Genomic DNA, 25,526 nt, shown 5'->3' on the forward strand with positions numbered 1-25,526 from the left:
TTTTTTTTAAATATAAAGTTTTTAACATAATGTTTTTGAATATATGTTTAAAGTTCTGTAAAGTTTGAAGAAAAAAATTCAGTTATAAAAAAAAATTTATTGGTACATTATAACAGAAACAAGGTATAGTAACGCATTTCTTTGACGATACAGCCGTCTTAAGATTTCTTTTTCTTTTCATTTATTTCTATTTTCTTCTCTTTCTTTTTCTTTTCAAGAATAAGCGAAGAAAATAAGATTAAAGAGAACGAATGATTGTTAAGAAAAGCTTAAGTGGCTTCTTCGTGATTCTGGGTATGTTTCTTTCTTTACTTCAAAGAAAGCATTCTTGATGGGGGTGTAGAACCCCCAGGGAATACGGATAGATCACCGATTTCTTCCGACTTTTTTTTTGGAATTTCGGCGCTGTTTCAGCCCTTGATAACTTACCTTTCGCTACTTCGATTTTTCCTTGAAAGGAAATTATTAACCAGCACTTTAAGGGCATTGGCTATTTCACCAAACTGTTAATGGCAAAGGAATATAATCTTAAAGAATGGTTTTTACTCCAGGGAAATGGTATTGGATGAGGGTGATTTAAACTGATAACGGAACACTTATCGATAAACATTCAGTGTAACGATATCCTTTTGTTGAATATTTCAACTTAGATTTATTTGGGTGCATTTTTACTGATTCTAACGTTTTTCACGGTGTTTTGTTACGAGAGGTTTCTGATTTTTTTCTCCCTCTTTTATAGAATGCTATGAAATTTGCGCGTTCAAAAGCATCGTCACTTAAACCAGCAATTATTAAATTGGAGCAAAGAAATAAATATATAAACTACTTCTATTCTGTACTTGTGGTGCAAATATATTTTCAAGCGTATCTTAATTTAATTATTTAATAAGTTATCGTGACTGTTTTTCGCGGTGATTTGTTACGAGGGTTTATTCTTTTATTTACAATGCTTTGTAATTTTCTCGCTCAAAAAGATCGTTACTTAAAACAACGTTCATTAAAATGGAACAATGGAATAAATATATCAATTACTATTATTCTGTACATGTGGTGCTAAATGATTATTGATTATTTATTAACTTATCATGAAATTATCTCGTTCAAAGCGTCAACACTTAAATTAGTAATTATTAAATTTGAATAATGAAATAAGTATGGAAATCGACAAAGTATAATTAGGTACACGATAAAAAAAATGTTTTTTAGTTTTTTAAATGCGTCTAAATGGGATTCCTAACTAAGATATTGTGAAATTATTTCGTGTAGTAATTATTAAATTTGAGAAATGGAATAAATATGAAAATCGTAGAAGTATAATTAGGTACACGATAAAAAAATATTTTTCACTTCTTTAAATGCGTATTAATGTGAGTCCTTATTAAGCTATTCTGAAATTTTGTTCTATCATGTCAAAATTTTTAGCAATATTGAATATCAGAAAGGAAATAAACTATGAAATTGACTAACTTCAATTCTTTATATAGTACAAAATATATAATTTATTTTTAATATTATAGTAATATATATTTTATTTTATCACTTGAATATCACGATTGAAATTCTTTTAATTACATTAAAATCGGCAATGTGCACGTTGTACAACTATAAATATTTTAATGTTAGGTGAACGATAACATGGTTGAATTTCCGACGTCAGTTAAGTATTTAAATATTGTACAACTACGTTGTTTTAGATATTGTTTAATAAATAGTACATGATAGATTTTAGGAATTTGAACTGCTATTTTCATTGAAAAAAATTTCTTTCCATGAGAAAATATAAGCATTTGTTAATTTTATTTAGTGTCGTAATGTTTAGTAATTTCGCTCTAAATAATATTTCTAAAATATGTCAATTTATAACGCTTAATCGTTGAGGCAATATTTGATTATGTGAATTCTATTTGGAACATGAGAAATGTAACGGGTTTATATTTATTATCAGTAGAATGAATAATCTTTTTTACGACATTTTTTTAACGTGTAATCGTTATGGCGATATTTCATTATGAATAATATTAGGAATCTAAGAAATGTGTTTGTCATATTTGTTATCAGTAGAATGAGTAATCCTTTGTTAAGCAAATGTAAATTAATATTGCATACTTTTTTCTTGTGAATGTGCATACAAAGTTTTCAAGAACATATTTAGTTTTCTATCTTTGAGTCAAATAACAATTACAGAACAATTAAACAAAGTAATGTTTTAACATTACTAAGTTTTTTCTAAACGAAACTTAATTTTGAAAATTAATTTAAAATACTTAACTTAAAAATAAAAAGCTTTTTCACATTGAATAAATTGAATAAAATACACTAAACACCGCAAAAAAAAAGTAGGCATTTATTTAAATACATCAACAAGTAAACATGTTTCTGCCCCTAACTAAATAAAATTCTATAAAAATAAAAACATAATAATTATAATAGTGGCAATAAAAACATAGTGGGGACATGCAGATTATATGGAATATTCCGAATTCAAGTTTCTATTTATTAAATGTGATTTCAGACAATGATTTGTAAATAACTTGTAATTGAAGAATTTAAATTTATATGAATTTCTTCTGGCTTTCTTTTGTGAAAGTTGCAATAAAGCTTTTATTTTCTGAAGCTACCGTCTTTCACATTATTACATAAAATGATAAATTTATTAATGACAAAACAAATTCAGCATGTATCAAAATACATCCACAAATAAATATATTTGTTTCTATTCCCCAAACTTGAAATACGATAAATAATGATAATAGTTACAATAAAAACACGAAGAGAAAATATATATAATATGGAATTTCAAATTGAAATAATTATTTTTTAAAAGTAATTTCAAACAATGATTTGGGAATAGCCTATAGTAATAGAAGTTTGAATTTGTTTAAGTTTTCTTAAGCGTTGTTTTGTGAAAATTGTTATGAAGCTTTTTTTTTTATAAAATTACAGTTCCATCTCATACTTTGTCATATAAAATGATAAATTATTTATAAGTGCTTTAACGGTTGGATAAAATAATTTATATATTTTTTTAACCAAATAGCGCTCAATTTGTTTCTGAATGATTTGGATTCAAGTTCATATAATAGATTTACGATTAATAATTCCAAAGTCTAAAATAAAATGAAAAAACAAAAAGCATAAAAAAATGAATGCTTAAATTAATTGTCAAATATTTTTGGACAAAGTCTTTCAATTTGATGTCTTAGTGTTTGTAAATTGTTTACAAAAAAAATGAACGCCATTTGCTGACCCGACTTTGCAAACATAACTTATTTCTTAAAAAGTTCTTTGTTACATTTTTTTAAACGAGCCTGTTTGTTACCTGAAAAAGATATGTATAATTCTAAAAATACTTCGCATTGCAAACTTAACATATTAATTGTAAACTCAATATATTAATACCTCAGAAATTTTACAATTTAATGTGTGGAATATTGTAAGTTTGAAATCAGTAAAATGATATTACTTTTTAAACTTATTTTTAACGAGAGTTATTTATGTATGCGCGTAGAAATACTAATTCTAAAAATAAAAAAAATTCACCCTTAAGCAATTATTTCTGAATTTTCGTAATTAGGAAATCCTAATTAATAAATACTTAAAATGTAGCTACCTTGAATCATACTATTGTACAAATTTGTCGCTAACTTGAATCTTGCTAAATTGAATCTTGTCATTCTAATTAAACTAAATTATCGTGCAATCAAGTTTAAGGTTGTTATAATAGCATGATAATACGGTTTAGTTTAGAACTGTATTAAGGTTATAGCAAATTTAAACAATATTAAGGTCCACGTGATCCAAAAAGTGTATAAGAATAAGCTTTTAGTAGAATAAAAGAGTGAAGTGCAGTTATCACATAAAATTTAGAAAATATACCTTAGCGATGTGAGTTAGTGTAAATATTGTAAAAAGATACATCTATATGCCATACAAATATTTCAAATTTCAAAATAATTCATGAAAGTACGATAGAAAGGAATCGTAAAAATCTAAGAATATTCAGAATATAAAGGAATCGCTGAGCAATATTGAATTATTCTCTCCTTTTTGAAAAAATAGAAAGACAATATAAAAATCATATATACAAAACAAAAAGAGTTTACCTTCGTAAATTTAACTTCCATTTAAGTAAGAAGAAAACGAAAATAGTATCAAACAATTCAAAATAAATCCAGCGTTCTTAGCCATAAAAATACGCATCTATGGCAGTAAAAGCGCGTCCAAAGTTCAAGCAAGTAAAACGCTCTAAACAACGTTTAAAAAGTGTTAGTACAACTCTCACTCACAGAACCTCCAAACGACAATAGTTTCATAGGAATACCCGGAAATATACCATCTGGGTTATTTTATTTTAAATAAAAACCCCACCGGAACATTTTTTTCATTTTCATATGCGTATTTTGTATCGCCAAAAAAGACCCATTATTATAACAACCTCTGTTTTCTTATTTATGCTTACCAAACGGACACAAAAAGAAGAATACGCGTTTGGGATCGATAATTTACATCTTTTCTTTCTGGTGCGATACGCTTTTCTGACACTACAATGAAATAAATAAATAAAAGCTACTCCTTTTATATTGCGATTTTTTAACCTCTTGAATGATTTTTTTCTCTCTTTTTTCGGCAGAAAAATTGTGTGGTAACTTAGTTTATATCATCCTCTTGTGTTTGTGAAAGGTAGTATCTCTTTTTTTTTTAAAGAATCAATAAAACTCCGAGGTAGAAAAAAGGCGTGCAAACTTTCTAAAGGTTGGCCTGTACTAATATAAACATCTGCTTGATAACATAAGAGAGTCGGAAATACAATGTTTGTACACTTTCTTTATAATATCCCACTTTTCGATTATTGTTATTTATTTAAACTTTATGGTTCATTTCAGACTGCAATTAAGCCTCATTCGTCAAGATAAAAAATAGTTCGTAAATATATATGAAGGTTGTTTTGTTTTCAGATATATGTTTTTATAATACATAAACTTGCTCTAAACTTGCTGAAACATAAACGACATAATTTGCTCTGCATAGAAAATTCATAATTCGAAAATATACAAAATAATTTTTTTTACAATTCGAATAACAATTGATACTTTTTCATCCAAAAATTTTAAAAATAATAAATATATTTGAATATATTTTATAATTAGGTTGCCATTCATAATTTTATTTTTACTTTGCAAGCTTTCTTGCTGTAACAAACGTAATAATATCTTCATGTTGTAATATCCAAAATTAACTCACAGACCTCAATTTATCTTTAAATTATTGCCAAATATAATACGAAGAAAATAGAACGTATGAGTAGAAGAAAACCTCTAAAAAAAACAATATTTCTATTTATAATTTCGCGGGATTTAAAAGATGAAATATTCTGTGAATTGTAAAACAAAGCTTTTAGCATTAACATTTAATATGTATCTTGATCATAACCATATTGTTGTGTATTGATTTATATTATTTTATAATTTAGATTTTCTTGATGGAATATCATCATAAAAACAAGTTGCAAATAATGCTTTGTTCATTGAAGCGTAAATGTTGTTTAGCAATTATAATTAATATAATGTAATATATTCTTATTTTACAGTAAAAATAGCGGATGAAAAATTGCAATCAAACTTAGTTATTTTAATTATTTCAGGAAGTATTTGTAACGTGAAAAACGTTGTAGTACACTCTAAGAATTAAAAGTTACAATAAAAACCATACACACACCATGTCACAAATATGCTTTTTTTTTTTTTTTTTTTTTGCGTGTGTTTAATTTACTTATTGTTTTCCTTCTTTATTTATTTTTGTGTGTGCGCGTGCTTTTCAAAGCTTAGTTTTCAAATAAAACAAAAAAATCATGAATGTGCACAGAATTTTGTTTCTAATCATGCCTTATAAAAGAAAATATTTTGTTCAAAAATTTTATCAATAAAATGTATCAGCATTCATTAATTGTTTTTTTTAAAATTAATTTTTCAGTTTTTGTAACAGTTTTAAATCTATATTTGATATCTGAGGAAAATCATTCAAGAAGCTTTTAAATATCTTGTTCTTATGAATCACGTTAGGAATAAATTTTTAAGACTATAATTATAAATTAATGCTAAAAAATTATATCCCCCAATTAAAACAATATTTATACATATTTATATATTTATTAATATATTTATATATATAGGCTTGTTTCTTTATTAAAAAAATTTAATAAAAATCACTTTACCATTTTTGTAATTAAATGTTAGGAAAAATGTCATTAGAGATATAAATTAATTGATAAAATAATAAATGATAAAATGGATTAATAGACAAAATAAAAAAAAATTGCACCATATCATTTAAAAATTATTCATTTTCTTTACATTATAATACATTTTTTCGTCTTTTCTTTTTTTTTTTTTGCTTCGAAAAACAAGCAGAAATTTAAAAAATAAATAATGAAGCAAACTAAAAAATAATAATCTAAGCAAAATATCCTTCATACTTTAGCAAAATGGTTTTATGAATCGAATTTATATTGCGACATCTTACAATACCATCGAGCAGAAATATTTTTGTCAAACCGTAATTTTTTTAAAAAAGATAATTAATGCAACCAAAATTTAAAACGAGCATTGTTGAAATTAAACAGACAATAAGAACAAAATAAAAGCTAAAAATAAAAAATAACTTTCGCACTAATCATATTTCAAACGTGCGATACTTTTAATAAATCGTGCCTAACCTTACAGTTAGAGTATAATTAATGTGCTTTTATTTAAGATAGGTATATTTCACTAGATAGGTCACTAAGTCTTTGTCAAACTGTTCATCAAATTACGTGCCATTCTTACACCAGTAAATTGTTGAGAGAAAAAAAACCGTAGGTGTCATTCTAACATAGAAAACGATTGCATGAATTAAATAGGTTGTTAATGTCTGTTTTAGTATATGACACGCTTTTCTGCTATTTATCGAGTTTTTCACGGAAAGAAAGATAAATTGTGTGCCAAGAATTGTTTTTGTCCCGCTGTTATTGTGATTTATTAACCATTTTCTTGTATTGTAGAATAGAATCGGACTCTTATATAATTTAAATCAATCCTACGTGTTTTCGCAACAATTATTTTTGTTTTGCTCTTCATTTTCTGTTAAACTAATAACTTAACTATTTCTAAAGAAATTTACCTAAATGGAATTAAATGAAAACTAATAAAATTTTTCATTTGCTAGTTTTCATTTGCTATTATTAAATTTTGAATAGAGCATTTTTCTTTAACTACAAATGATTTCAAAATTGTAACTTGCTCTAGCATAGTATTATTATTAGTTAAGAATAAAATCTATTGAGAAATTTAAATCAATCTAAGGAGCTTTGAAAGCAATTATTTTTGCGTTGCTCATCATTTCCTCGTAAATTAACAAAGCTAAGGCAATTTAACAGAAATTAATTTTCTTGAAAAAAGGTAAATAATCGTAATAACTTTTCCGTTGACAAACTTTTAGTATAATATTTTTTGAATTAACTAATGTTGTTTCTAAACTAAAACATAAGCTTTAATCTTTCTTGAAACATTTTACTCAATTTTATAATCACAAATTTTTTTACTTTTTTATTTTAAATAATTTATTGCATTCAAATTTATTTATTTTTTTTTTAAATTTTTAAGCTGAAACTTTACTTTATTTATAGTTTTTTTTTTAACTAAGAGAAAGAAGGACAGAAAATTAAAATTTTGTTTTGGCCTTAAATACAAACATTTTTAAAAGTAAGTCAGAGACTAGAATAGAAAAGTAAGTAAATATTTATTTTAGAAATTCATGTTTTGCAAAAAGCATTTTTCTATGATTGAGGGGACATAACGAAATAAAAAAGCAAACATTTATTTATAGTCGCGCTACCATCATTAAAAAAAATGAATTTAAAGAGTGCTAAAAATTAATCCCAAGCGGAATTTTAAGCACGGATAGTATTTTTATATGCAAGACAAATTAGTCTTTTTTTTTCCTGATTTCTTTTGAATACTGATAAAAAGTTCTCCAGTTATTGATCATCTGCCTTCAATATTCAAAAATCTAGCGTGATAAAGCTAATAAAATAGCGAATTTTCAGTTACAAAAATATCACTTTTGATCACAAAAAATATAAATATATTTACTCTTTTTTTAATTATTTTCACTTAATATATATATATATAACCCTTTCATTTAGATTATTTTATTATTCATTAATTATTCAAATGACTTACTGGATAAACAGAAAAGTTATATGCGAGGATATAGCAAGTAGCATGATTTTTAAATCGATTTAATGGCAATATATGTATTTCTCTGGAAAAATAACCTATTTTAAATTCATTTTATAAAATGTTTGTATATCACAGAAATTTTAGAAACCAGAAAAAATATTTATACCAAATACATTACTCGAACCAAAAAAGCCACATAACTCTGCAAAAATTCAGAATTTTGATATTGCAAAGATTTAAGCAAATTTAAAACAATTTTTAGGCAATTTTAATAATAATCATAATTTAGTTTTCGTGTAAACACTATCTTGTGAAATGTTTAATTTAGTAGCAAGTTTTATTTTAATTATTGCGTAAGAAGTAAATATGTTTTATGAAGACTAATAACATCATGAATTAGATAATTACATCATGAAACATCATGTAAAGATAATTACTTACTAAAAAGAAAGCAAAAATTAAATCAATGTATGTTTTAAATGTCGCCCAATACTCAGACAGAAAAAAATATATATAATGAGTAACATTCACATTAAAAAGATCAAATGAGTAAAAGTGATTTTTAAGAGTTATTAATAATAACTATAAATCAAATTTTAGGTAAAAATAAGTGTGTGTATCAAACTTTGTTCTAATTTATTGCTGCACTGATTTTATTTAATTGTTTATGTACTTCAATTAAATTTATTTTATTTGCATTGGTTGCAGTAAAAAATAAAAATACTTCACAAAATAAATACATTAATACGCTATGAAACATCGTGATCTAAATGAACATAGTGTTCAACTTGTAACGCAATTATCAATGAATAATTGTTTGTTACATATTGAGAAATAATATGTTTATAATCACCTTTTTGAATAATAAATAGCTTTAGAGGATAAAAATAATAATTATAAATCAGAAAAAAATTTGGTATAAACATGTATCAAAATAAGAGTATATAGGTTTACTTTTGGTTTATTTTAATGTCCCAAATTATTATTATTATTTTTTTAAATAATGTCTACAACATATGTAAACTTATCTTATTAAATTGATTTGAATTTCTTATTTGCAATCAAATAATAATAATAAAAAAAGATAAAAAACATTGCTGTAACTACGTAATTCAAAAATATTAACGTACCTGATCTAAAGTTTATCCTTAAAATTTATCCAATGAATTTCACAAAATCTTAAATATAAATAATTTTTAAAAAAATTTAAATAAACATAGAGAAATAAAACTTTCTAATCCTTGCACATACAAATCCTTCTTAACTAGGACCACTGCTGAGAAATTGTCATCGCAGCCATTTTAGCTCGTTAACGATGTCAAATATCTAATAGGTGCAATAAAGACATAAAATTGCTATACTGACAGCCGATAAGGAGGTGGCGTTAGAGCCCCCTGGGGCAAATCAAAGGGACCGGGCCCTACGCTTATCTTGACTTTTACTTTGAATTTCAATGTGAAGGGGAATGCGCCCCCTTCCATACATGTAAAATTGCTCATAAGGCCCAACTTTCTGATAGGTTGTTTTTAGTCAAGATTGACAGACGTTATTGAAAGTTTTTGCAAGCTCCAGGCAGATGGTGGGGAAAAAAAGCTATTTACCCTGAAGGTGCTAAGTTTTGGTTATCAAAAGAATCTGACGTTGTTGGTTCCGAGAACCGGAAATTTTTTTCATGGAATTGATGATTTACTCATTTCATCTATTGTTGTGAATAACTTTTTGGATTAGATAACTTACTTGTGAGTACGAGATCGTTTCACATCTGCCTCAATTTTAGACTCATTCTTTTACATTCTAGAATTTTTCCATTTCAGTTTATTAATTTTGTTAATAATTTGATAAATAACAAATAATATTTCATCTTACAATGCAATATATTATTAACATATTAATCGGCCATTTTTCTGTTCTAAGAATCTTAACCAGTTTTTAATAACTCAAAAATATATTCAAAAAATTGAAAAGAAAGTATGAAAGTTAAACATTGATACATGTTGCTTGAATTTGTGAAAATCATAAGTTTTAACGAAGAATCAAACTAAATGTCTGAAGTGGCAAAATTACAACATAAAAATTAAGAAATGTTTAGGAAATGTTAAGAAATGTTTGTTTATTGTGTGCGCAATATACTTACAATATATATTGTTTACAAATTTATAACTAGATTATTATACAAATACTTTTATGACATCACACTGTTTTTAAAAACTGTTGACAGATCATTGCGTCTTCTTAACAGATACCTGAAAAAGAAATATTGATGTACTCATCAGTGAAAATAAAACAGTAAAATATTCCATATATTAATATTAACATTAGTCAGAAAATTTCATATGAAAAACCTTATCTTAGTGAAAAATTTCACAAATGCCTATTGTTTCTGATAACATCAAAAATTAGATAGTAATACATAAAATCATGAGTAACTATGATAAAACAAATGAATATTTTTTTCAATCATAAAACAAATCAGATACAAATTTAAATAGTTAAATGCTACTCAACAGTTATCAACAACAACTCAACAGAAAAGTTATTTCATCCTAACGTCGTAATACAATTATTTTTTTTTAGCATTTTTGCTATTTAATTTAATATAACTCATTAAATTTTTTTATTGCAAAATTATTTTTATACAATATATTAATTATTTTTATACAAAATATTGTTTTGATATGTGACAAAATATCATTATGATGTTCAGACAGAAAAAAAATTACTCTAAATAAAAAGCCACGTGCACTCTGAAAATAACTATATTTAATTAAACAGTTTTTCGGCGGTAAGCAGAAAAAGACTACCGGAAAACGAAGCCCGGAAAAAAAAGCACTGAAAGAAAGTACTGAAATAAAAAGCACTCGGAAAAAAAGCATCTAGAACTGTAATAATAAATGATATTACAGATATGTAATTTTTTTTCCTTTTGTTTGTTTTGCTGATGTATGCCTGATTACCCTTGATCAAGCAAACAATCATCATTACAAAATGTTTTCAGCCACAATTTCAAAAAAAAAAAAAAAAAATCTCGCATTCTTGGAGGTAGTTTATAATATACTCATGTCAAAAATTATTAAAAGATTGGATTCACATAATTATTTTTTCGTCTAGTATAATGAAGAATTAAACGAAATAATTCATCAACGAAATAGTTCATAAAAATAAATTTTCAAATATTATTATTTAAATTTCAGAGGACTGAAGCAAAACGTCTTGTATAATTTAAATTTATGAAATATAATTAGGAATATTATCATTTAAATTTCAGAGGACTGAAACTAGACGTATTGTATTATTTCACCCCTTTTCCGCAATTTTTTCCTATATAAAGATTTCATTTTATATTCGGATACATAAGATAACTATTATTTGAGTGCAGAATTATTGTAGCCGATTTTACCTTTAACTCAGAAAGAAGAAAAAAAAAAAACACTGGTGTTTCATGCTGTATTTCATAATCATAAATTATTAAATTGCTAAATATAATATTTTTCACTTGATTTGAACTAAGTTAACACAATATAATGAAAAAAAGCCTGGAAATATGTTTAATAAAAAGTCTGCTTCAAAGGGTTAATGTGCATATGTACGAAAAAAAATGCCTTTACCAAAAATTTTCAAAGCATTTGTAAATAAAATTTTTATTAAAAATATCAAAAAGGAATGAGATCCTTACAATCTGACATAGTTCTGACGGATTGTTCATATAAATATGTCAATTGAATTGTTAAGATAATTGAAGTAAAAATACTAACAGAAACTATTGGTCTCATAACGTAGAGGATAAATAGATATCATCCAAAAAATAGTACTAATATTCCTAATTTTTAATTCAATTCATTTCATTTATCGCACGTAATACTCGGGCAGAACATGTTATAGAGGTGCGTATTTATATTCAAGAAGCATAATTTACAAACAATCAACTCGCTTCTATGCATAAAACGGACCGCTAACTCCAGATCATAACTCAAGCTAGCACAAAACCGTTTCATCCATTAACTCTTATGCGGATAAATTTTGCTTGGAGTTGGATATTTTGGCGTATTTAAGTCATTCTTAGTTTGACCTTGTAGGTGGCAGTGGGACATAATTTAAGGCATGTTGTTTTAAAATAAACATCACTAATTTTTTTCAGTGTGAAATCCGGGGTTAAAAAACCCATATGCATTCAATTCTGCGTCTCTCTTTTTCAAGCTGTTTTTATATTAAAAAAATATAACGTCTTTCCCAGACAGTAAAAAAGCAAGAAATTCCACCGATTCATCTTTCCAAAGAATAGACAAAATATAATGCCAACGAAATTAAAGTAATAAATAAATAAGAATTTATTTGCAGAGTACAGAGCGTTGCTATCAATCTTGAAGAAGCTCAAGAATAATGGCCAATGGCTTTAAAGTGACATAGCTCATTCCTTTGGACAAGATAACGTCCCCTCTTCTTGCAGAATTGATGAAAAAAATAATTTCAACATGCATCAAAACACACCCAATAAAAAAGGGACAATGAGCAAAGGGCTCTTCCGATTTATGTCAGACCTGACAATTATCGTTTATGTATTTGTAAGACACTGTTAGTATGCGGCGAAAAAAGTTCTGTTAAAATTACCGTACTGTAGGATAATAACATTTGTGGTTAAAAAAAACTTAATTCCGGTTAGCAAAACCGAAATATACGGTATTTAATATATATGCTGAATTTAATTTATATGCTAATATGGCAACGATGTACCGGAAATTTTGATTATCAAAATTATCGTTCGTATTTTACTCACATTAAACAATTTTGTTACACCCATTTATTAAAAAAAAAAATCAATGCTAAAACGTAAGTTTAATCGAATAAATGTTTTTTATGCCATACTTTAAGGTGTGATAAAATCACCAAACCTTACCACATTTACCAAATGTTATCATATATTATAAAGTAAAGACATACTACTTTTCTTAATCCGTAGAAACAGAAACAAAATATTCACTTGATACGAACAAATATTTACTATCACTTTTTTTTTCGAATAGAGTATTTTTCATATTGATTACTTTCGTGGATAGGTTTATTTGGTGCTTAGTAGCACCGTATTTTTGAACTACTTGAACATAAAACATAATTTTATGTTTCTATTTGAAAACATGGTTAAGCAGCTTTTAAAGACAGCAAAAAATTTGAATCATATCAAAATAAAATTCGGCTCAAAATCACACCAATTTTCTAAGATTGTTTTACTTTCACTAGTCTAAAATTCAGTATAATATAAAAGAAAAAACTAAACAAAGAACTAAACGCTTGAGGGGGAACCAAACTGGGCAACTGTGACCCGTGATGACGACTCAGATGAAAGTTAAATTATAAAAATTGTTAATTCAAACGAAATTATACAGTCTTATACCAATGAAGTTCGAATTATATACTTTGAATTAAAATAAATGTGGGTAAATAAAAATCTATATCTATATTTAGAAATCAATCAGTTGTTGATGAAAAGTAAAATTTTTTAGAAACTTTAATTAAAAATATTGCATACTCATAAAATAGATTTTAAAAAAAACTGCAAAATTGAAATTTTGAAAATCTTCGATTAAAATAAATTGAAGTTTCTGCTTTTTTTTCTTTTTTTTTTCATTTGTTGAAAAGTACTTGAAATGTAAAAGACATTTATTAATTTTAGATTCTTTATTTCCAGCGATTCCCCTCCTTATTTTTTTTTTCTTTCAAATTTTCACTGGTGTGATCGACAGTATTTAAAGCGACATTCGTAATTAATAGAATTTAGGATGACGCAGATTGAACTGTTCAATTAAAAATAATTTGAGAATTTATACTATAAATTGGATCTTTAATTGCTGATATTTCATAAGTGTTGCTTAGGTGTCCTTTTGTTTTTCAAAAAAAAAAAAAACTAATTATACACACACAGCATATTTACGTAATAAAATTATTTGAAATACTGAACCAACGTAATCAAAAGTTTATAATTTTTAATAAGTCATTTAATGGGCTGTTTAAAATCAATTAGTATGAATTTATTTCAATTAGAAATGATAAAAATAAAATCATAGTTTAAAGTTAAAAGTCTTTTTAAAGAATATGAAACGTAAAATATAATTTAAACAATTAAAATTCCCAAATACGTTGAAAATTTTGGTAAATGTTTCATATATTTCTTTTCCTTTTTCATTAAAATAGGTTTGCATTTATTTAAATATTTTTAAGCAATTTAATAAGTGCGATATTAATTTTGTGGTTGCAAAAGAGACATAAAAATAACAGTTTGTGAGTGTCAAGAATGTGATTTTATAAATAAAGAATTCAAATTTAATTTGAAATCAATGTGTTTATGAATTTGTTTGAAAAAAAATATCTTACCATTTTCATAATTTCATTCATTTATTATAATTAATTCATTATTGTTTAATTATTTGTTTATACTTCATTGCCCATATTAGCTATTTGTTTCCAAATTTGACAATCAATAGTATGCCTTATTAATCTAAAACTATTGATACATAAATACTGCTGCGGAATTGCCTCAATTCTCATGACCTATTGAAATTTCGCAGCAAAATAGAAATATATCACGTTATTATATTACAGATGGGTAATTTCATTCGGTTATTATAATTCATTCATTATTGCTTAATTCTTTTCTTTATTTCATTCAAATTTCCCCTATTAGTTCTTTGTTTCTAAATTTCACAGTAGCATGTCTTATTAATATAAAACCATTGATATATAAAAACTGCTGCGGAATTACTTGAGTTATGACCTATTAAAATCTGGCAGCAAAATGGAAATATATCACAATATTTTATTACACCTGTGACCAACATTGTTCTTCCACTGTGTTAAACTATATTATTTAGACATTTTAAGAACCATGATAAACTGATTTTAAGGTTAAAATTAATATACTGCTTTTGAATTACTAATGCTAAAGGTTTTGAGAAATATACTCTTTCAAAGGTTAATCAAACTTTTTTTTATCGTTCACATGCAGTATTCTGTTCAATTAAGTAAGAATGCTACCTGTTCGACAGTTTTGTGAGTGGCATAAATGCGATGCGGGAATTTCATGGACATTATTTTTTTTTATTAATTTCTAATATTTAACGAAGCACGGAGAAAAATATTTGCCAATTTTCTGTTGTTTTTTTTCTATACTGATACAAGAGTAATAGTTTGTTTCATCTGATTATACAGTTAAAATACTTATTCAAAATTCTTTGTCAAAATACCCAATCTGATAAAAGAAAAATATGACTTAATGCTTCTTATTTATAGTCAAGACCAAGTTTAGCCTAATTATTCAATTTTAGAAGTTTCGAAAATTATTTTTCTGAATATCAAACATAAGAAACTTTTTTCTCCTGTACATACTATATCAATCCAGCGAACATAATATTTTTTTATCTTTTAAAGCTGTAATAAATTCATTTACATAGAAAATTTTTCTTAAAAAATTCAACATTATAACGAATGCAAAAGAAGTATCTCATTTCATAATGAAAAGTCCCAGTTTTTTCTGAAATATTCTTCTATATTTTTTATTTTATTATTATATATGAAAGAGTTTCATCAGATGGTGTACAGAAAAGGCAAAAAAAAGTTACCTTTCTTAATAACTTTCAAAATTGCATGTTTTGGGTAAACTCCCGGGAAAAAGTGAGAAAACAATTTTCAGATCTAAGAGATCAGCTTTTTTGAAAAGGGTATTATTCATAATTATTTTCTTCTTTTTTTTCTGTCTAAACAGACTATTTTGACTGTTTTCCTTTAGATGTCTGTTTCCTTATAAATGACAGATTTAGTTAAAATTTGACAACATGCTTATTACGTAAAAAGTAAGTGAAGTTAGAAACTTATATTTCTGCGATATATCACTTTCATTCTCACTGATTAAATTTTGACACAACACAGAGACATACACAAGGAGACACCCACTGGTTTTATACAATCACTAAGGCATATCTTGTGAGCATTGTCCTTGATTTGTAGAACATGTTTTTTTCTGAAGTTTCAGACAAATTTATACTAAGCAAGTCTGCATCAGAAAAGAAAAAAATATCATTGCAATCAGTTTCTTGTCAAGTAAAATAGATTTCATTTTAGGGATTCTTATATCCTCTAGCCTAAGTTATTCAACTTTCTTTTTTGTCTGGAGCTGACTATCCCTCAAACGTCAACTTTCTTATCTGGCTCCAAGAAAATTTCCTTCTCGCAGTTCCAAAACACTTCAAGATTCATGAAACATTTTTATAGCTTCAAAACATATCTCCTCAAGGGGAAGGGCTCTCTTGCTGAGATTTCTTTTATTTCTCTTGTAGTTTAGTATGTGTTTGTAGATGGCTTAGAAGACACTTAAAAAGATAAAATATCGGCATGTGAAATTCCTCACTTAACAACCATTATGCGCGTCAAGGGTCCTTAAATCTTGTTGAAAAGTCGCTTCTGAACGAGGTCCATAGCATGCTGGGAACAAGACACAAGTCTGAACTTTTAAACCAGGCTTATTTATGAGAATAAGACCTGTTTTGGACAGGGACTTAAATCCAATAATCAAGCTACTTTGTTCTTGATAAGGATGATAGAATTAAGTGTATGGTATTTAATTGGGCATACTATAGGTAACAACTTATTTGCCGTAACAATTATTTCAATTTCAAGTTTAAATTCATCAAGCTCTAATTATTTTAGAGAAATTTCAAACAAAGTCTATTTTACTAAATTTTTTTGTTTAGCATGCTATAAAATATTGCATAAGTCTTTCTTTCTTTGATGCAAGACTACTGTGTTCATAGTATTTCAAAATTGCTTGTACACTTAGTATGAATACTTAAGTTATAATTGTTTGTATACAGTTGAATGCTTAAGTTAAATAAATATTAACTGGCATACAATAGCAAAACTCTGCACTCACTTACAGTTATTTTATTTTACGGATATTTATCTTACAAAATTAACTTATACAATTCCATAGCTTTTAAACGTTCTTGCAGTTATTTATTTAAAATTGTTTTTCTAGTTACCGTAATATATAATCTACACAAACCTATATAATCTACAAATATACACAAATATATAATCTACACAAACCTATAAATATTTAATAATAAACATTTAATTCTTTGTAGAATATTTTTCTGTAACATTTTAATTTTTTTCTGTAACATTTCATAAACATAGGTACTGATATACATCGGAATAAATTTGAAATGGAAACTTATACAATAATAAAAAAATTTCATGGAAAATGTTAAGTAACTTATTCTATAAATTTTGCTGAGCTTCTGGGATTAATTATATTAAAAATAATTAATAAATTGTATGTGCATAATGTATTACTATAAACGTAAGTTCGTTGCAATGCTTTGTAACTAGTAATTTTACTCAACAAAATTGTTTTATTGAATGTTTGTAATTTTCATACCTTACCTTAGAGCCAGCACGAATTGATTGAATATGATAAAAATGACAAATGCAACACGAAAAATTTCTGATTAATGCTGAATAAATAAAATATAATACGTACTTTAGCAGTCATTGTTTATTATTTATAAGATCTTATATGAATATTTTACGTAATAATTAATTGAAACAATTATTTTAAAAAACGTTTGTTGAATCAATTGCATTCACTATAATAATTAGAATTTGTAACAGATTTATATAACTTAGGCATAATATTGTTTAAAGTTTTATGAAATTATCTAGTTGTTTTGTTTAATATGTTGCATTTTAATATGTAACATTAACAGTTATTGTAACAATTATAACCGTACTTATCGCATTAACAGTGGCGATTAAATTAGCAATTCAAGGATATAAAAAGTTTCTACAAATTATAAATTGCCTAATGCTATTAAATTTTTCCAATACCAGTGATTTTTTTTGTTAATATTTGTTTTATGTTTTTTACATTAAAACTAGCGATTCTCATTTAAAGATAAATTAAAAGTAGTGTTAGTATCATTTTTTTTAAAATTTTTAATAGCGAGAATACAGCAGAAACAACATATTAAAATGACAAGGAAATGCCAAAATAGTTAAACTGCAATTAGAAAGGAACTTGTGTTTCGATTATTTTACTACGATGCATATTCATTTCATTTCTAAATGTAACAAGAAATGTCTATTTCGTAACAGAAAACAAAATATGATTGTAAATATGTAATAAATAAAATTAAATATTTGTATATATTTTGTTTTGACTTAAACCAAGTTGTTTGAAACTTTTTTGTCTATACTGGAATACTTAATTTAATAGGAGGTATATATTTAAAGAATACATTAAAGAAAGTATATATGCTCAAGAATATTTTGATATCCTTTATGCAATGGAAGCAATTTTATTGTAAGGAATACTATTTCCCTTATTTTTTACAAAATATTAATTAATTGTGTGACATAAACATTGACCTCTTTTTAGAAATTGAGAGTAATATAATTCACTTTATTTCTTCGCATAAATTAAAATGCTCGCAATATCAAAATTTAATCAATGAAAGAAAAAAATATTTGTATTTTCAATAAAAAATTATATTGAGTTGAATAAATTGTTCTGTGAAACTGAGAACAAATATGTAATTCTTATGAATAGTCTAATCGCTACGAATTTCCTTTAAGATGCCTAAATATTAATAGAATCCAGTTATTAAATGTTATAACATTAAATTTATTTAATTCGTAAAATATGTAATAATCACTAATACCTTCTTTAGAACTCTTCTTGAAATCTTTATCCAATCTTTTTCAATGCAAGTGATTACGTTTCTATTTAAGAGAAGAAATTTTTTTTAGTTATATTACACAATCAATAACTAGATAAAAGTAACATTTAAAAATAATTTATATTTCTAAAAGCATGAAAACGTCGGAAGATTTGAAAAACTATTTCTTACAAAATATTCATATCATCTGTAGCTTACTTTAAAACATTTAACTTAGCAACTAGTATTCAAGTAACTTAATTTTCAAACATTCTACAGTTTTTAACACAACTTTTTCGTTAATCACAAATATCAATAGCTATAGTGAAGCAATATTTTAATACTACAATATTTTAATGCTACAGTTCTTTTCTTCCTCAAAACCCCGGGTAGGCCCTGGCCTTTTGCACAATTTTATTCTTAGCCGCCCTGTTCTTGGTAGAGGAGTTATTTTGTTTTAATGTAAAAGTAATTTAACAATGAGAACGAAATTTCATTTTATAATTGCAACTCTTTTTATTTTTATTATTTTTTTTTCATTTTACCTTAGAACATAATGACTAAACACATAAATATAGAACATAGACGTAATGGCCTTTTAACCGTATCATACATATTTTGATGAGGATTTCAAAAGACAAAATTAACGCATTATTTTACAGATATCATGCGAAAAGGATTGATTTAAAACTGTTTTCGTGCATAAAACATGCAATAAAAATAGTAATCGAGAAGATTTGTTAAGATTTCTTTATATATATTAGTAAAGAAAAAAACTGCTTCATGACATTTAAACTGACTTAATGAATAGTCGCTCCTTTGAATCTAAGGATCTTATCAAAATAAATTTTTTTTTTATTTTCTAATAATAATGCACAACAATAAACAAATGCCACACAGTTGAATTGATTGCTTATGATTGTTATTTTTCGGGTCAACGTTATAAACAAAATTAACATGATGGCTTAATATGTTTTCTCAACTGCGATCTAAGATTAGTTAATATAGTGCACAAGATTAAAATAATGCACAAGTCATTTAACTTAAAACAAACAGCAAAATTCGTCTAAACAGACATCTGAAACACTTTGTGATTTCTAAAGAAGTTTTTAATATTCATATCTCGAAAGGCTACCTAGAAGTTCTTTCTTTGTTTAAATAATTGCCGTTGGCAATAATGTTCTTATGATTAAGGTGATAATTTAAGAACTACTTTTTAAACAAAGAATTATGCAAACTAAGCAAAGCTTAAATAATGCTTTTTATTCAAACTTTTTCTATTATGTTCATGAATTTTGTTTTAGCAACTTGAAAATGAGATTCAATTTTTGAGTAATGTTGCATAATCTTTTACCGATAAGCAGTGTTATTGGGTTTACATATAGTAAATAACCTTGATTTAACCGGTTTATGCTTGCTTATTTTTCCTCCTTGTAACACAACTATTGCTCTTTGTGAAAGAATAAAAAATACGCTTTAAAGTAATAACTCACATTATTATTTTTATACTACATTTGATTTTTTTTCTTCTTTTTCCATGCATGCACGAAGTGAAATTGTAATTTTCTTTAGAGAGTGTTTTAATCACAGATTTTGTATTCATTCAGTAAAAAACGAAAATTGTAAGAATCTTGCGAAAATTTTTGCTTAATCTTCGTGTGAAATTTATTTAAAATAGGCGTATATATTATATAATATGAATTTTTCGAAAACATAACTTTTATTTCGCACAGAAGATTATAAAAATTATTTTTCAAGGATATATTTATGATCACCAATATGATGAAAAAATCTATCTTAAAACTAGAACTCAATAATAATATACAACATAAGATAACTAAATGAATAAATATGAATTCAGTTCATGAACAAAATTTTAGGCGACAGTTGACATACACTAATTTTAAAAAAAATAATAATAAGTTTCTATTTATTTGAGCTCCTCTTTTAACATATCCGACGACTGGCTAACCTTAAATATCCATAGCCTGCTTGCTAAATGTTGGGTTAAACTTTCATCAAAAATTATAATAAGTTTAAGCCGAACAAAAAATACATAATTTTGTGTATAAAAAAGTTTTCATTTAGAAACAGTTCTAAAAATAGATTAAAAGAAATTGTTGGAGATGTTATATAAGTTGATGCATTTGATAAGAAAAGAATATTAGGACTTGAAATAGAAACACGTAAATATACTAATCTTTTTAAAGGGTAGAGAAGATTTTAAAAACGAATATTTGCTTACAAGGAACAAAATTCTGGATAAAATTACGGTAAAAAGTACCGGCACTCAGGGTGTCGGTACTCTTTACAGTAAAATCCATTTCTACTGGAGCAAGAAATCTGATATACCATAATTTTTTCAGTAATTATTACAGCAAAATCACTGAATGACTCTAGTTAAATAAATATTACTGTTAAAATCAGGTAATAATATTTTGCAGTAAAAATGGATTTTACTGTAAAATAAATTTTCTGGCTGATGATGTGACTGATGATTCCGGATTTATGTGTTTGTAATGTAATCTGAGCCGAAATGCTTTACAGTGTGCATGCTTTACGCTTATTGTGCGCATCATTATACTATTTGTGTAAACAAAACTTTGAATTTATTTGCTTTTGGTAAGAGACGCCGACTTGTACAACAAAATATTGAATTAAATTGCTTAGTTAAAATAAATTTGATATTAAAATAAATAAATAAAAACTCGTATATGTAAACATATAAAACTCTTACCAATCAAATTTAATTAAATCTCATCAAAAATGCTCTGAAAATAAATTTCAATTAAAAAATACTGACTTCAAAGCTAATCTCATGAGGATTAGGAAAAAGTAATTTAATTAACTTAGCAAATTTAGGCTGCAATAACAAATTTTATGCACTATATGTATTTATACACTATATTCATTTAACCCCATGCACCTATTTTAATAAGATATGTACTTAAATTAAGTTAAATTATTCGTCTTTTACAATTTTTCAAAGATTGCATAGAAGTTCCCATTTTATTTATCACCGAACTTTGTATTTCTTGTTGATTCCTTCTAAATTATGTCCAAAAATATCTGTTGAGTCAGAATCTGGCTATTCACTGCGGAACAGAAAATCGAGAAAACTCTTCACGCGGGTGAACCTATGACACCAGGTCCGTCCCGTATAATTTTTAGCATTAGACGTTGCCTCGAGTTGCGTGGATATAACTCAGAAGTCTTAGTCGCATCAGCGACGGTGACATTAAGGCCCTATGCCGGGCCATTGACGGCCCAATGCCAGTGCTGTAAATAGCCTTTAGAAATGGTTCGCTTCCCTGTTCTATTATGCCCTGAGGTACAGAGCCCCGTTTTATAAATGACACATACGTGACGATGTTGTTACGACGATGTTGGCGGATAATTTTCAAGTTCCATTTTCTGACGACGTGATTTGAGGCAAGTTTGGGAGGATAGGAAAAAGACTCTTTTTGCCTTTATGTTTTGTATGAGATTTTATGTTTCATGAATTGCCACTAAAAATATGATACTTCTAGAATAGATAGTGGTGATTCTTTGTGAAAGGGGAACGGAATAAACAAGAATGTATCCGGAGAAGTAAATTCTTCCTCCTCTGAAGCTGTTGCGTATTTAAAAAATGTAGCTTGACACAATATTTATTTCAACGAAGTAAAGTTTTGAAATTTTAAATCAACATTGAATATATTTAACGAATTACTTGAAAAATACACGCACAACTTGAATTTTAGAACACTTTAACAATTCTTACGATTCTATTGAATTTTAGATATAGGATAAATAATTTTAAAAATAAGTTTTACCAGAGCAAATAAGCATAGTTTTTATTTGGTTATTTCTTTCGGATCATTACTATCTGAAGAAAACACTGATGCGTATTTAACGTGTTTAAAGCATTTATTCATAACATGTTGGACGTGATATTGACATTATGTTCACTTTGTTGAACTTTTACAAAGTTTCCATTTATTTATTTCATTATTCCCAAAATTCCATTAATTTATTTATTTTAAGCTTTAATCGAAGAAACAGTTTCAGCATTTAAAGCTGAATACATTTAGCGAACAAAGTTCATGATCAGCAATTTATTTTTGCACATAATTTGTAATATTCCTTTTTTTAGTTGCTAGCTTTATTTTTAGAGACATAAAAAGTTAATGCTTTAATTAGTAATTATTTATTTGTCTCAAAGCATTTATTCATAAATCAGTCTTTTTAAAATAGTTTAAAATCTCCTGAAGCATTTTAAAAAGTAAATTATTCAAGCTGGGAAAAAGAATGCTTTTAATGTGTCTTTAAGAAAGAAAAAAAAGTTTTGAAAATTATAATTTCTCCCGTTTATGATGCTCAAACTTTGAGTTCAAGCTATAATCAAGTAGTTTAAATCACCCATTTACTTAGTTCAAAAAGTTAAATACGATTGTCTTAACAGGAGATTAATTTTATGACTTTGAAAAATGTACTCCATTTTTGTAAAATCAAGAAAAGAAACACGATAAAAACTCTTCTATAAATGAATGATAAATCTTGAATTTACTTGATTATGCTCTTTAAAATTTTTATTTAATTTTTTCTCTTCAAGAATTATTCTTTCCATTTGAATTATTTGAATAGAAATATACATATTAATTATCTTAAAAATAATTTTAAAAAAACAGATTTTGTACATTGATGTAATTTATACTAAATCATATTAAGCGAACTGCGAACCTCTTCCCATGCTAACTTTTGATGTAAAAAAAGATAAAGAATATTTCTTATGATCAAAAAATATAATTCAAAATTATTTTTGTTATTAAAAATGTTTAGAATAGAACACAAAATTTAATTCATATAAAATTTGGCTATTAGATATTTTGTATGTTATGTTCTTTATAAATTTAAATGACTTATTTAAGCCTAATTGCGTTCGTAATATCACCTAAATCTAATTAGTTATAATTTTTAATCATATAAAATGAATCGTATGTTTCTTAAAAATTTATTTTGTCTCACGAGTTTAATTAAAATTATTCAATACGCTTATCTGTATGTGTCAGTGGTATACTTTGCAATTTGAATGGTTTTTCGATAACAGCTCATTCGTAATATCATCCTAAACCTAGTTAGTTATAAATGTTAATAACTTTATCCGTTTTTAATCGAATATTGAAAATGAATTGTATGTTTCTTGAAAATTCATTTTGTCTCATGGGATAAATAAAATCATTCCTTCTCTGTATGTGTCACTTTTCAATTTGAATGGTTTTCCGATAACAGCTGCTTCCTCTAACCGACCCTTAAAAACGTTCTCATTGAATGCCGGGATCTATAAAAGCGGCTTTAAATAGGCATTCATAAATTAAGGGTAAAAAGAATTTATGTTTCTGAGGATTGTTGGTTCATCCCTTCGAAGAAGAGAAAAAGGGGGAGAATGTCTGTTTTCATGTCTCCTTTGCAATATGACACTTGGCATAATAAGCCTTCTCACGTGACGATGTTCCAGTTGCTGTTTCGTCTCTGAATTTTGTAGCTTCTATCCTTTCAACTACTCAAACAGAAACGCATCTGTGTTCAATGCCTCACTTTGGATTCTCTGCAAAATTCTATCAATGAAATCCTTGTTGCTCTGCTTTTTCACGGAAGTGGTACGTTTTTAATTTCCTCTTTCCATTGATTGCGTTCATTCAACCACCCGCAACGGTGCAACAGTTATTCTTTGTTTTGGCAAGATTTATTAATTCTTGAAATGCAAATCGTGGTTCAGACTAAGACTGCTCGGGTAATTTATCTTGAAGGTAATTAAATCTGTCTTCAAATAGATTTTGATGGTGTCGTTTAGATTTACAATAACCACCTAGAGGGGTAAAGCAAACTCTCTCTTGCAAACGTCATGATGTAACAAAGATTGTTTTATAAATTAAGAGATAGCCGCAAAGCTGAATCAAGCCTTGCATTGTTCTATTAATTTAATTCATTGCGTGATGGCAAATATGTTTTGGTTCAATGAATCTGACCGCAGTTTGTGAAGTTTTTGCATGGTAATTAAAAATTAATAAATAAATAGCTCAAAGTATGTTATGAATTTTAATAAATTATTTTTCTTTAGCAATTTAAGAAATGAGTCTACACCATGATCTCTTAACGTATTTTGCCGCGACTGAAAAACAACAGCTCTTTGTGACTTAAGAATCTATTAGTAATCAACTAGCAATTAGTACGTTATAAGTTTTAATTAACTGTTTTGCTTTGTTTGTTACTTTAATTAACTATTTAACTTTGACGTTTGTTATATGAGTTCACAATAGGATCTCTTAACGTATTTTGCTGCGACTCATAATCAACAGGTCAGATTGGCTGCGTGGCTTAAGAAACTATGACGTAAACATTTTTATTAAATACTGATTGATGATGCTTTTTGTTACGCATTTATTCACTCATTAGAAGTAAAAAATGAAGAAAACGTGCCGATAAAGAAAAAATGCTTTAAAAAGTGGGTTACCTAAATAATAGAAATGGAATATCAATAAAAGCTTTTTACAGCAATAGAATTGAGTAACTAAATCGACATTTTTAAGCCAATCCATTTTTTAATAGTTAGAAATGAAATAGCTTA

The 25,526-nt window shown here is 26.2% G+C and overlaps 3 long non-coding RNA genes across 6 annotated transcripts in view; 1 reads left to right on the forward strand and 2 right to left on the reverse strand.

Moving 5' to 3' along the window:
- Positions 1 to 9,644, reverse strand: part of LOC122268907 (uncharacterized) — a 71,542-nt gene extending 61,898 nt beyond the window's left edge. The window contains exon 1 of the long non-coding RNA XR_006224771.3: positions 9,347 to 9,644. This is a non-coding gene — a long non-coding RNA (uncharacterized LOC122268907). The remainder of the gene's footprint in view (positions 1 to 9,346) is intronic.
- Positions 9,645 to 10,308: 664 nt separating this feature from the next.
- The window catches only part of LOC107447501 (uncharacterized), an 82,094-nt gene continuing 66,876 nt past the window's right edge, over positions 10,309 to 25,526 (reverse strand). For all 4 annotated transcript variants that reach the window (XR_015430863.1, XR_015430862.1, XR_011638316.2 and 1 more), the window contains 2 exons: positions 18,923 to 18,983; positions 10,309 to 10,459 (listed from right to left, as the gene is read on the reverse strand). This is a non-coding gene — a long non-coding RNA (uncharacterized LOC107447501). The remainder of the gene's footprint in view (positions 10,460 to 18,922; positions 18,984 to 25,526) is intronic.
- Positions 23,816 to 25,526, forward strand: part of LOC107447500 (uncharacterized) — a 94,058-nt gene continuing 92,347 nt past the window's right edge. Inside the window, exon 1 of the long non-coding RNA XR_015430861.1 lies at positions 23,816 to 24,558. This is a non-coding gene — a long non-coding RNA (uncharacterized LOC107447500). The remainder of the gene's footprint in view (positions 24,559 to 25,526) is intronic.

Source organism: Parasteatoda tepidariorum, chromosome 12 (genome assembly GCF_982258835.1).
Source record: "Parasteatoda tepidariorum strain Cologne lab strain chromosome 12, Ptep-v5.0, whole genome shotgun sequence".
In the NCBI taxonomy this organism is placed as follows: Eukaryota; Metazoa; Arthropoda; class Arachnida; order Araneae; family Theridiidae; genus Parasteatoda; species Parasteatoda tepidariorum.